This window comes from Pistacia vera, unplaced genomic scaffold (assembly GCF_008641045.1).
Source record: "Pistacia vera cultivar Batoury unplaced genomic scaffold, PisVer_v2 Contig272, whole genome shotgun sequence".
Classification (NCBI taxonomy): Eukaryota; Viridiplantae; Streptophyta; class Magnoliopsida; order Sapindales; family Anacardiaceae; genus Pistacia; species Pistacia vera.
In genome coordinates this window covers 480,055-493,544 of record NW_022196082.1, presented here as the reverse complement: position 1 = coordinate 493,544, position 13,490 = coordinate 480,055, and the positions used below count along the sequence as shown (strand labels likewise).

General features: G+C 34.7%; 1 pseudogene; it reads left to right on the top strand.

The window, feature by feature from the left end:
* Positions 1–11,336: 11,336 nt before the first annotated feature.
* On the top strand, positions 11,337–12,653 carry LOC116133678 (annotated as a pseudogene).
* Positions 12,654–13,490: the final 837 nt, after the last annotated feature.

Sequence of the window (13,490 nt, the reverse complement as noted above, 5' to 3'; positions counted from 1 at the left end):
ATGCATTAGAGTTAGAATGGGCCAAGAACCAGTTAAAGGTAAACAAAATTAAGCAGCTCACAGTCGCAGTCATACTTGCTTATACAATTAGTGCTTATCTTATTCACAGTTGTCACTATTGAATATTATTAGATATAAATGTAATTTGGTCTGATCTGCAGGTCAGAGTTAATGAATTTGTTTTCTGATACGACGCATTAATTCAAACTTTAACTATATCTGGCAAAACACCGGTTTCTGATCAGAATATATATATATGTAATAAAAACTTAAGTATTTAGTTGAAGAATAAATACAAACAATTAATTTAAAATCTTGACTATGAACAGGTTGACCAGGGTAGCATGAAAAATATGTAATAAAAAAGTGGGGACATATCCACTTAAAGTTAAAACTGAGGGGTGGGTGCAAAACTCGGTGATCCTATCCAGAACCCAGCTAAACAATTTTTAATAACCTCTACAACCATCTGTTTGGTCAAAATATCTACAACCAGAAACGTTCCAAAATCTATAAGGAACCATCTAATTTAACTACAAGAAGCCCTGTGTTTATATACAGCTGGTAAAGGATATGTATAGCTAGAAGCAAAAGAGATTGCAGCTGTTGAGCATAAACATCATGTTGAAACAAAAATATTGGCTTCTATTAACAACTTATTTATTTCACCTTTCAGGGTTACTATCAAATCAAACATCAATAACTCGTTGAAATGTCAATTGGCCACGTGATCCTGTTTGGGAATCTTTACCGGTGGAGTGAAAGGAGTGTCTGAGCGACATATATAAAGATAGAGATAATATTATACAGAAATGTTTGTGATAATTCCAGAACCGCATGATGGAGAATCTCAACAACAATTTGCAGTTGGAAATTACAATCATCATTATTATATTTGTCCTACATTCTACTGTATTTTCATATGTTTTATGTCTTCTCTTCTCGTTTTTAACACAAAACACAAGTTGAGCTCATCCCTAAAGAAATAGCTTTCGAAAACACTGTCAATTACAACTCTCTCTCTCTCTCCTGCATTATAGAGAGATCTGCTAAATAAACAGAGAGATCTGCTAAATAAACATTCATAGGATAACTAGAACTCAAAATTTACAGACTTCTGTTTACTATTTATTAATTCAGACTTTTTATTTGTCATAATCAAAGTTCATCATAAGCTCAAGCGAAGCTCTGACATAGTACAACTCAAAACTATAATGGCGAAGATCTAGTTGTACAACATAGATAAAGAAGCATAAAGAAAGAGGTTACAAATTGTCAAGGACAGAAACGAGTCTCAAACAGAGATTATGAAGATTCAACGGATCGGTGAGCACAGCAGCTACCTTTCTGTAAGTTATTACAAGAAAGAGTGAAGACTCAAATACACATAATGAAGAAAGAAAATTGACAAAAAGAAAATAATTTAAAAGTGACAGGTAACCTGATATGACAGAGCAGCCTTCAGGTTGGCTCAACTGGCAGGATCGGTTAGGGAGAAACCACTCAGTTATTTTAGCAGACGGTCTTTTATATGTAGGAAGTTTATGATAAAATCTGGAAAAATCTAAGGTATATGTGGATAAATTCAAAAGAGGTTCCAGTAAATTTGTTGGTATTTTGAATTTCAAGTCCAAATGTTAAAATTGTAGATATATTAAGGCAGGGCAACCTTGCATCCTGATTGCTATCAAAGGATGTGTACCATCATGATGTATGAACTGAAAAAACCATTAAACACATGAAAACGGAACCTAAAGATGCAAATATTTTAGCATCACATCTTGAGAATTGAGTAAGTGGAAAACAAAAATAGTATAAACCCAAGAATTAGAAAATGAATATTCACTAACATGCTGGAAAGGCATAGAATACAAAACTTTACATGTGCCATCCAACAGGATAACATGAAGATGCAACTTCCATCAAATTTTTTTTTTTTTTTAATAAAGTTCCCTTTACAACTGCTAAATAACCAAAGCAGCACAAAGTTCATTTTTAGGAAGATGTTTCCCAGAAAAATAAAATGTACAACATTCAAGCTTGTGACACCTGCAACCACCCCATAGTAGCTTTCGGGTAGAACATGCAGAAGACAGCAGCAATCAAATCTCAAATGTAGAAAAACGAAGCCAACTCGAATCTAGCCTGTACGTAACAGTGGAATTGTTAAGTCAATGAGAAGTCCTAATCCAAAAAAAAAAAAAAAAAAAAAAAAAAAAATGAGTTTGTGTGTTATCATGAATCTTGGTTGAATTATTGAGCGATTAGTGGAGCCTACCTACCAATTATGAAATTTTAGTCTCCACAAGTTTGTCATATATTTTGGCTCAAAAAGTTTTTTGCAGGCATGTTTCGACAAGTTCAGATGTTCTTGTTTCATCATTATAGTAAATGTTGTTTGATAATTCCTTTTATAAAATGATGATGTAATCATAGAGATGATGAGGTTGAAAACAAAAATCTTAAATAGCAATCAAGTATACACTTTCATAATAAAGACCTATGAGTTTGAAAATGTTTTTTCAGTACAGAAATTAATCAATCTATAGAAGGTATTGTCTATATTAAGGCCAAATCAGTGAAGGAAGCCTTGTGACTTCGAGGTTCAGTTGATGATGTAAGGATTCAAAAGGATCATGTGACATTTTGTGGCAATCCTAACGTTATTCTTTCAGAAAATTTCAGGTTTATCACACAGGGCCAAACATCTCAATATCTATTTTTTCTTTTTCTAGCGGTAATCAATACTGATTGAGATGTTTTTTCTGCAAAGATTAACACTAAGGATAATTCAACCAACATGATGAAGAAAGAGATTATATCTCTTAAATTAACCATTTGGACTTAGTCATTATCCTATCAGCGATTAGCATCCACTGAGCATCCTAGAGGCATAGCGAGATAGTGTTTGCTGTTGATTGAAAGCAGGCTCATCTGTCCAAATTCTTGAATAGGTTAAAGGTTGTGCTTCGGATCATATTTGACAGAGTATCATTAAACACAATTTATTTTTATTTTAAAAAAAAAAGGAATAAATAAATAAAAACCTAGAAAGTGTATAAGGAGAATTTTTTTTTTCCCTTTTTGTCAGAATTTGGATTGATTGAGAGTTTGAGATTGAATTATTCTGCTTCACAGCTTCAGAATATACTCCTATTGTTATAAGAAGTAAGAGAGTATTGCAAAATCTTAATCACATAATTTTTTTTTTTTTTTTTTTGGGTGTACTTGTCTTGTAGTATATCTTTTCATATCGTTGTTCGATTAAATCCTTCATCTGGGCATTGTTTGCTTTATCTTAAGAAGTTTGATCTGAAGAATTTAATCTAAAAACCAAACAAATCTAGCAACAACTACATAATTAGACGTGAAATTCTGTTTGAATCAAATCAATATAAGAGCACATAATAAATTTATGTGCTATACCGACCGGCATTTTCTAATAGCTGTCCCCAATTGATTCTTATCCTTAAAACAAAAACAAAAACAAAATTCAGATTCAGATTCATCCAAATTCCAACTCTACACTTAATCAAACAATTAAAAATTAATATTTATAAAATAAAAATAATTTTGAGAGAGAACTCAGAACCTTCCCTAAGTCTCTCTTGGGGACAAATGCGGTGACGCCTCTCATCACTGAACAGAATCCCGATACGGCGCTAAATCCATAAATTATGCACAAATATTCGAACTTGAATTCGATTTCTATAAGATTTAAAGGTTAAGCTTGTTACAAAACTAATAGAACTTACCTTTGGCTCGTTTGAGTTTGGCCTGGACATGAGACGAAGCTAGGTTGACGATGCCATCAAGTTTGAGATCGAATAATACAATTTCAAACTCAAAGCAACGGCTATGGAGAGCTTGCGTACTGCGTAGGGTACGAATTGTCAAGAACTGTAACAGACTCGGATATGGGCCGTAATGAGCCCATTATTTCGAGAAATATTTTCAACTCCATTTCCCCTTAATTCTTACATGATAGACTATTCTCATTAATTCTGAAATATAGGGTGTGTTTGTTTTATTATTTTGGGTAAGATTTTTAAAAAAGTTGAGTTGGGTGGTTATTACGAGATAAGATTTGAACATTAACAAAAACACTCTCCTAAGTTTATTAATTTAGCTAAACATCCCTACAATGGAACATTGAAAATTAACAAAAATATTCTCACCCACTCATTGAATGCTGGCCACCACTGTCGGAGGGTGGCTAACAGTACCTATAATGGCGCACAACTAGCTAAATCTAGTCGGTCGTGTGTCGATATGACATTTTCTGGTTAGATCCATCGTCGATCTGGTCAAAAAAGACTAGATCTATTGCCAAATATGGTCATGTTTGGTCGTCAACGATGATCATATCTTAGTCGTCGTTGACGACCAGCTACAACGAATACGGCGAAAGATCTGACCGTCAACAGTCAGATCTTTGGCCGTAGATTCAATATTTTCTAGCCAAATCCACGGTGGATCTGGCCGAAAAAGGCTAGATCGGCACACTACTGGCTAGATCCAACAAGTATTGTGCCATTACACCAGGTTCCGACCACCTTCCGACAGTGGTAGCTGGAATTTGGCAAATATGGGTGGATGGGGGTGTTTTTATCAATTTCTAAACTTTTTTTAGGGTTTTTTAGGGGTGTTTAGTTAAATTAACAAACCTAGGGGGTTTAAATAGTTAAATAAAATATAATTGGATTTTGGAAACAAATATGTATTTTTATGTTGCATTATCTAAAATTATTAAATTATATATATTAAGGGTGGTAAATTAAAATTTGTGGGTATAGGTTTAATTAATAAGTGATGGGATATATTTTGAACTAATTTAATAGTTAATACTGTTTTAACAAGTACTTTTTAATTTTATTATTATTATTATTTTGTTTACCATTATAGTTGATAACATATTCAGTATAGTATCTATTTTTAAGCTTCAATTCACTGCATTTGAAATGGCATTGAGTATTAAATAAGAAAAAAGATATATACAGCAAGACTCACGGTTTTTCTGTATGTTAAAAAAAAAAAATATTGAGCCCTTCATTTGGATTTTAAAGTTTTAATTGCTTCCTAAAGTTATCAAGTTAACGGTATCATATACATCATGCCTAAATCCTAATAACATTATGGGTTTTGATTTTCTAATCTTAAATTAAGGTTGCCACTTAAATACACCATTTAAGAGTGACATTATTTGGAACACCTAGTTATTTAATATATATACTATTTAAGTTTCAAAAAATTATTTTTCATTAACTTTCAACCAAATATATATATATTATTCAGCATAATTCCTCTAATTTTGCACTGAAATTTAAAAGAATATGTACGATAAAATGAAATAATTTTAAAATTTTTTAATGCTACTGACAGTGAATGAGTAAATTACTTGCAGTAGTAGCATGCTAAATAATAAATGCGAAAAAACGACACAAATTAAATAAGACAAGGCTTGTTTGGTTCAAGTTTCAGAATATTACTTTTAGTATTCCCAAAAAAGTTAAACAGTAAAATACCTAAAAATTTTAATTTTTGGGAATACTACTCTCAATATTATTCAACTTTTTTTAAACCCCTTAAATTTGATAATTTAATTAAATACCGCTAAATATTTTTTTAAAAATTACAAAAACACCCAGTAATTTATATTTACCAGATTCCTGCCACCACTGTCGGAAAATGGCCGGAATCTGTTAGAATGGCGCACTCCCAGCTGAATCTAGCCTGTAGTGCGCCGATCTAGCCTTTTCCGGTCAGATCCACGGTGGATCTGGCCGGAAAAGGCCAGATCTAAGGCCAAAGATCTGGCCGTTGACGGCCAGATCTTTGGCCGTAACAGTTTATAACGACGGCCAACAAACGGTCGTCGTTGACCATCAACGACGACCGTTTATTGGTCGTCGTTGACAAGCAAATACGGCCAGATCTGGCCGGCAAAGGCCATATCGGCGCACGACCGGCAAGATCCAGCCGGTTATGCTCCAATAAGGTGAACCCGACCACCCTCCGGCGGTGGTGGCCGGCCGTCCGTATTTGACATTGGGTTGGGGGTGTTTTTGTTAACTTCTAAGATTTTATTATGGGGGGTGTTTTATAAATAAACAAATATAGAGGGTATTTTATAATTTATAAATCCTACATCGTAATACCCGCTCAATTCAACTTTTTTCAGAAAACTTTTCCCAAAAATACCCAATTGTGAACCAAACGAAGCCTAAGTTTTTGGGTACATGGCTGATACCGACAAGTTTTTGGGTACATGACTACATGGTGATTCCCTTCCTTTTCAAGGAAAACATGTAATATTACTAGTATAATATTTTTATATAATATTTTTCGTATAATTTAACATGACATAATATAATTGATTTATTTTAAATTAACGATAAATTTTTACTTAATCACCTTTTATCACATTAGTTATTAAGTTATATGAAAAATATTGTATAAAAATAATATATTTATAGTATTATGTGGTAAAATAACCTTACCCATAACAAGGTTTATACATGTAGAAACATAATGTATCAATTCAACATTATTGAAAGAAATGGAAGAAATTTAATTAAAAGAATAATGTTATGCTTACAACTGAATCATACGATCAGACATATTTTTTTTAAAATTTATGTAAAATGACTATTCTATCCTATTTTTTATATGGTTATATGATTCAGTTGTAATCATATCATTATTCTAATTAAAAATAAATAGTAATTAAATAACAAAACTGATATTAGAGGCCTAAAATCACAAGACCAATGACATAAATTACAGAATTAATTAACTGTTGGAAAATCACATGACCACTGCATGAAGTTAGACACTTTGGGGGCGTTTGGTTCAGGAATGTTAGATTACTGGGAATATTGGATTACTGGAAAGATAGATTACCTTGGAAGATTACTGGGAATCTTTAAGAAAATATGTTTGGTTAGTTGATGGGTATGTTATATTAATATGTTTGGTTATGGGAATAAATTGGTGGGTATGTTATTTAAATTACTAAATTGACCCTCTTTTAAATATTAATATAATATTATTTTTATTATTAATTTTTGAATTATTTTTTAACCCCCAATATTTCAGATTTAGCTAAAACACCCCCGCTTATAAAAAAACTTTAATTCATGACGAAATCACCCCCACCTCCTGGCGCCGCCTGCCGCCACCGCGAACAACCGCCGGAAAATCGCCGGAGCCCCCAAAAACACTGGAAATTCTGTGGGAGGCTCCGGGAGGCTTCGATATGGCCGTTTTTGGCCATATTGATGGCTGAAAACGGCCATATCGGGCCAGATCTGGCCGGAAATGGCCAGATCTATTCTGGCCATTTCCGGCCAGATCCCTGGCCATTATCGGCCAGGTCTGGACCAGACCTGGCCATTAACGGCCAGATCCCTGGCCATTATCGGCCAGGTCTGGACCAGACCTGGCTGTTAATGGCCACGGATCTGGCCGTTAGCGGCCAGATCTATTCCGGCCGGAATAGATCTGGCCGCTAACGGCCAGATCTGTGGCCGTTAACGGCCAGGTCTGGTCCAGACCTGGCCGATAATGGCCAGGGATCTGGCCGTTAACGGCCAGATCCCTCGATCTGGCCGGAAATGGCCAGAATAGATCTGGCCATTTCCGGCCAGATCTGGCCCGATATGGCCGTTTTCGGCCATCAATATGGCCAAAAACGGCCATATCGAAGCCTCCCGGAGCCTCCCACAGAATTTCCAGTGTTTTTAGGGACTCCGGCAATTTTCCGGCGGTGGTCCGTGGTGGTTGACCCGCTGTCGGCGGTGGTGGCTGGGTGGCTGTGGTGGTGGTGGCTTGGTGGCAGTGGTGGTCTGTAAATTATTTTAAATATAAGGGCATTATTGTCCAAAATTTTAATTAAACAAGGGTAAAATTGAAATAGGATATTAATGTAAATTTGTTTTAAAGTAGGGGTATTATTGTCCAAAATTTTTATTAATAAGGGATAAAATTGTAACAAAAAAAGATAACCCTGGTAATCTCAGAAAACCTAAGAAAATGGAGGTAATCAGATTACCTCTTATATTACCAATAGTAACCACTATTGGTATTTGAAGATTACTGGTATCTTATATTACTTGACAACCAAACGTGGTAATCAAGTAATATAAGATGACATTACCCCAGTAATGTCACTTAACCCCGAACCAAACTGACCCTTTAAAGTTTCTGTTTGCCATAAATAGTAACAAGAATGGCTACACTGGAAACCCCAGATTTTGGGTTCAGATTGGCTTTGTTATTCATTTTCAAAATCAATGTGTTTTCCATTTGTGTTTTGGTCTTCCCCACGCATACTGTATCCGAATCAACAATTTAGTATCTGGTGGAGAAAACCCACTGACACTTTTATAAATAGATAGTGAAATACAGTTGCTGTTGCCTTCTCCATCTCCACATCCATTAGGCTACCGCCCATAACTTCCTGCAATACATTAATGAAGTTCTGTAGTTACAGCAACCTTCACCTTCTATTGAAAGTCAAAAGCAAATGCGTACCATATTTTTGTAGCATCCAAATAACTTGAAGTAATGATATTGATCGAACTTTCCATGTATGGTAATAGGTAGGAGGTTCATTCATTATTCAGAAGCGCTCCCCTTCCACAGTATTTATGACCATAAATACCTCCACACAAACGACACAATTTTCATCAATATGGTATCCATTTTGAGGATTCAAAAAAGCTTTCATGCATAAACCTGCCTTATACTCTCCCGTCTACTGCAACAAATGGAGCACTCATTACTAAGAAAATTTGTACACAATTTTCAGTTTGCTTTCTCAATTTATCTCCAGGATAATAAGCACTAAGGAAGCACATAAACTGTTTGACGAGACTGATCAATGAAACTCTAAAAACGAATAGTCAAGTTGTAATTATTTGAGATTAATGAGATAGCAATAAAAAGGAAAATCATATTAGTTTATTACATATGTTGTTGATCAGGGGGGCTACCTTGGGGACAACCTATTTCTCCCGAAGATAATCACATTGATTTGACACCTGGACAAGAAAAGATCACTTGAATTTATTGTACTTGACGGGTTGCAACTGATATTCGAACTCCATAATTAAATAAAGCCTACAAGATACTTTAATAGTTACCAAAAACAAGCATGAATCGAACCTGAAGCCCCATGCATCAAAATTTTTCGCGATAAATTTCTCATAGAACGTTTAGATAATATTTGTTTTTTTAATGATTATTAGTGTTCAGATTTACTTATGAGTACCTCAATTAATACTTTAGAACTCTAAAATTATTAATTGAGTGAGAATTCTAGTGACTATCTTTATTAGTAGTCGATAAGAAATTTAAACTCAGAATTTTTTGAATAATATATCTTAGAGTCCTTATCAAATCACTCTATCACTCGTAATTACGTTTAGATAATTAATAGGGAGAATGACTTCATAATTTAAACAAATATGATAGAAAGATTTATGCGTGTTTAAATACAATAAAGATTGACTCATAATCTAATCTAATAAATTTTTTCTTACAACCTCAAGTAGTAATTCGCAATTGAGCAAATAAGATTTATTGCAAATTAATCAATTATAAATTATTATATCAAAATTATATGAAAAAAATTATAAAATTATGTTATAAGTATAATATTATCTCCTTTGCGCATTCAAAATCATCAAATTGTTTAAATTCTATTCTAATTGGAAATAAAATGCGTTATTAAAGTATTCTGACCAACGCACAATTTTTCCTGGGAAAGAGGTTCAGGCCTGGGAAAATGATGATGAAAGCTGATGAGTTTTATGTATCCTGAATCAACCAGCTCGTATAACAACTGTATTCCAATGAATAACCTGATGCAATATCTGGTATTCATCTTCATTGTTTGGCTGCTCAAATAAGGAAAGGACACAAGTTCATGTGAACTTTAAAGCACATAAAAAAAATTTGTTCAATAACATTTTTTATTTCTTAAAAAATTGGGGTGTGAAAACCGACCGGGAGAACGACTTATACATACCCAACGTTTATCGAAACAATAAGTTGGTACCTAAAAGGTTTTGAAACGACAAATGGGTACCTTTTGTCATATTCTGTTAGTGATTTTCGTTAGAGAATAGTGAAAAGACTCAAATGCCCTTGAAAGTTTAATTTTTAGTTTTTTATAAATTTAAAAATTTCTAAAAAGCCCCCTAAGTTTGCTAATTTGACTAAATACTCCAATATATAAAAATTTTATAAAATAACAAATACACTCCCGCCACCCACAGTGTCAGATTCTGCCCACCACCGTCGGAATCCGACCAGAAAATTGTGTTACGACACAGACCCGTCGGATCTGTGTCGTAACACACCGATATTTCCTTTTCCGGCCAGATCCGTGACGGATCTGGCCGGAAAAGGCCAGATCTACGTCTGGCCTTTTCCTGCCTCGACGGCCAGATCTGGCCTTTTCTGGCAAGATCCTCCACGGATCTGGCCGGAAAATGCCAGATCGACGTGTTACGACACAGATCCGATGGGTCTGTGTCGTAACACAATTTTCCGATGAGTTTCCGGTCTTCACGGCCAGATCTGGCCGTAGATCTGACCTTTTCCGGCCAGATCAGCCAAGGATCTTGCCGGAAAATGAAAGATCTACTCGTTACGACACAGATCCGATGGGTCTGTGTCGTAACGTAATTTTCCGGCCAGATCCCGACGGTGGTGGCCGGAATCTGGCACTGCGGGTAATGGGGGTGTTTTTGTTATTTTATAAAATTTTTATATATTGGGGTATTTAGTCAAATTAGTAAACCTAGGGGATTTTTTAGAAATTTTCAAATTTATAAAAATCTAAAATATTAAACTTTTAAGGGCATTTTAGTCTTTTCACTATTATCAAATAAAAATCACTAACAGAACATGACGGAAGGTACCTATTTATCGTTTCAAAACCTTTTGGGTATCAACTTGTTGTTTCGACAAACTTTGAGTATGCATAAGTCGTTCGACCCGCCCAAAATCCAAAAAGCCGAATCAATATAAACTGATCATTCGGGATTAGGATAATGGTTCAAAAATGCTTTAGCCCTATCTTTCAATAAAAAAAGAACTCCTATTAGTTTTTTCAATTATTAAATTATTTCGAATGATGCAATCCAAATTAAATTAGTTTTATAGTTACAAATTAAATAGACTGTTCCGAATAGATGGATACCCATACCTCTTCTTGGTGTCATGTGGATTGGCCTTACAATAAATAAACACATAGGTTCCGTTCAGTGGTGGAAAAAAATCCAAAAATAAATAAATAAGATTGAATAATAAATAAATAAATAAAGATGGGGTATGGGGAGTGGAGGGGCGTCGAATGTGATCACAGTATCATGATTGGAGAGAGAGATACGAGGAGTAAGTTATGTATTCATATTCGTATGTAATTTCTTTTCTCGGAGACAGATAGAAATCGAGATATGGCGTGATAAGGTGGGACTGCTCAGACCAACGACCACAAGAAATCTCAATTCATTACAATAAATTTATATCAAAACACTCCAAATGCGCCAAATACAGCTTTAATTTTGTGTCCATTTGCGCTGTTCGAGTCTTTATCACCTCTTTAACTTCTCTGTACTGTTTATTGTTGTGTTGTTGCTGCAAGCAGTCTCAAGTCTCACTCCATCTCATATATCTTCTTCCGTTGCTTCACTTTCTTCTATGTTGTATATACAGACTATTACAGAGAGATCAACACTGGTGTATATTGCAATGCAAGTTATGGCTCATTAAACGAGGTTTAACTTAACCCTTCTCTTTGGTTTGATTCTTCACTTTCTTTCTTTTTGCCCTAACTCCATTCTCCCATTTGTCCTTCAACGCCATCCTCAGTCTCAGAACAGAACACAAAAGAGTGAAAGGACGCTTGTATTATCATACTTAATTATGCTGTCATTCAACTACTGAACTCCCCTTGTGCTGCCTTGTTATATATACGTATATATAAAAGATAAATTATTTATCAAACCTTTAAATATTGGTCATCCATCTTTTGCTTTGAAAAGTCATCTTTCTAAACATTGCCTCTCTCGCTCTAAAAAATGGGATTTGTTCTCAGCTTCATGTTTTGCCAGAAGCTTCCTTCTCTCTTCTGTTTCCTTTTCGTTCTTTGATCATTTCCTCAACACAGATGGGATTCAAGGCTGAAGGTAAGTGAGTCCAGGTTAACTTTGTATATACGAAAAGGTACCCAAGTCATATCCTGTCCTTAAAAGCTTTTTCTTTTGCGTGTAGCAGGAAGAGTAAATCTCAAATCTTTTGACTCCTCTCAGGTGAGATTAATGGATTTTTTTCATATTTGTTTCTCACATCTCGGAGTCTCAGCACTAATTGGTTATGCGTTTGGTTAGTCTGGACAGAGAGTGGAGGACGATAAAGCTTTTCTGGGTGCACAAATGGGTCAAGGCCACCAAAATGTGACATAAAGTGTCGCCATGTGGGCACTGTGAAGCCATTCAGGTGCCTGCAAGTCTGCACAAAATGGGAAGAAGAACTCTTCAACAGTAGCCTACAATGTCGCCAATGCAAGAGGAGATGATACCACTAATTACAAAACCATGAGTTGGAAGGTCAAGTGCGGCAAATACATCTTCAATCCATGATCACTATCTACAAAAATTTTCAACTAGCTAGGTAAACAATATCCCATTCTTGGAAAATATTAAGTCAGAATTTTTTTCTCTTTTCGTGGTTTATAATATGTGTGTGTAGGAGTAGCACTCTTCTCAGGCCTACACTCAATAGTCCATCCAGGCTTCTTCTTTTTTCTCTCTACTTACGGATACATATTATCACTAAAGTTCTGTAATATTTTGGTTACTGACCATATATATATTGCCAAAATTGTAATGTGATTGCAGTGTGAATTAATGCCTAAGATTTATGACTCTGTAACGTGTAAATTCTGTTTTTTTTTTTTTTTTAGCCGAATTTCTGTCCTTCATATAGTGATAAAAACGTTACGTTTGCTTCTGGTTAGATCGCAGTAGGAGTCCATACCTGCATGCTTTTTTAAGTTATTGATTCTCATAAAAATCCAGAAGAAATTGAAATGAGGATGAAAGATTTGCTTAAAGTAGCGAACGGATTACGTCTGACTTTACCATACACGAGACCATTTGGTTTCCCCAAAATTTATTCTAAATTTTTTTTTTTTTTAATATTGTAGAATAATACGAGCAAGAAAATAACTATTCCGCGCAGAGAGTAGTATTTTCGAAGCTCTCGCAGGACTTTTCACCGCCAGATTTCGGTTGTCTTCCCAATAACCTTGACGTGTAAAAATCAAATATTAACCACTTCCCAAAAATCAAAATCTGGGTAAATACCTTTGAGTTATTGGTCAGGTAATAGTTGGTTCCCTGTTATTGAATTAAATATAAATTTCTTGTTGTCGATCACTAAGTCAGGAGGAAAACAGCGTCTTTTTTTTTTTTTTT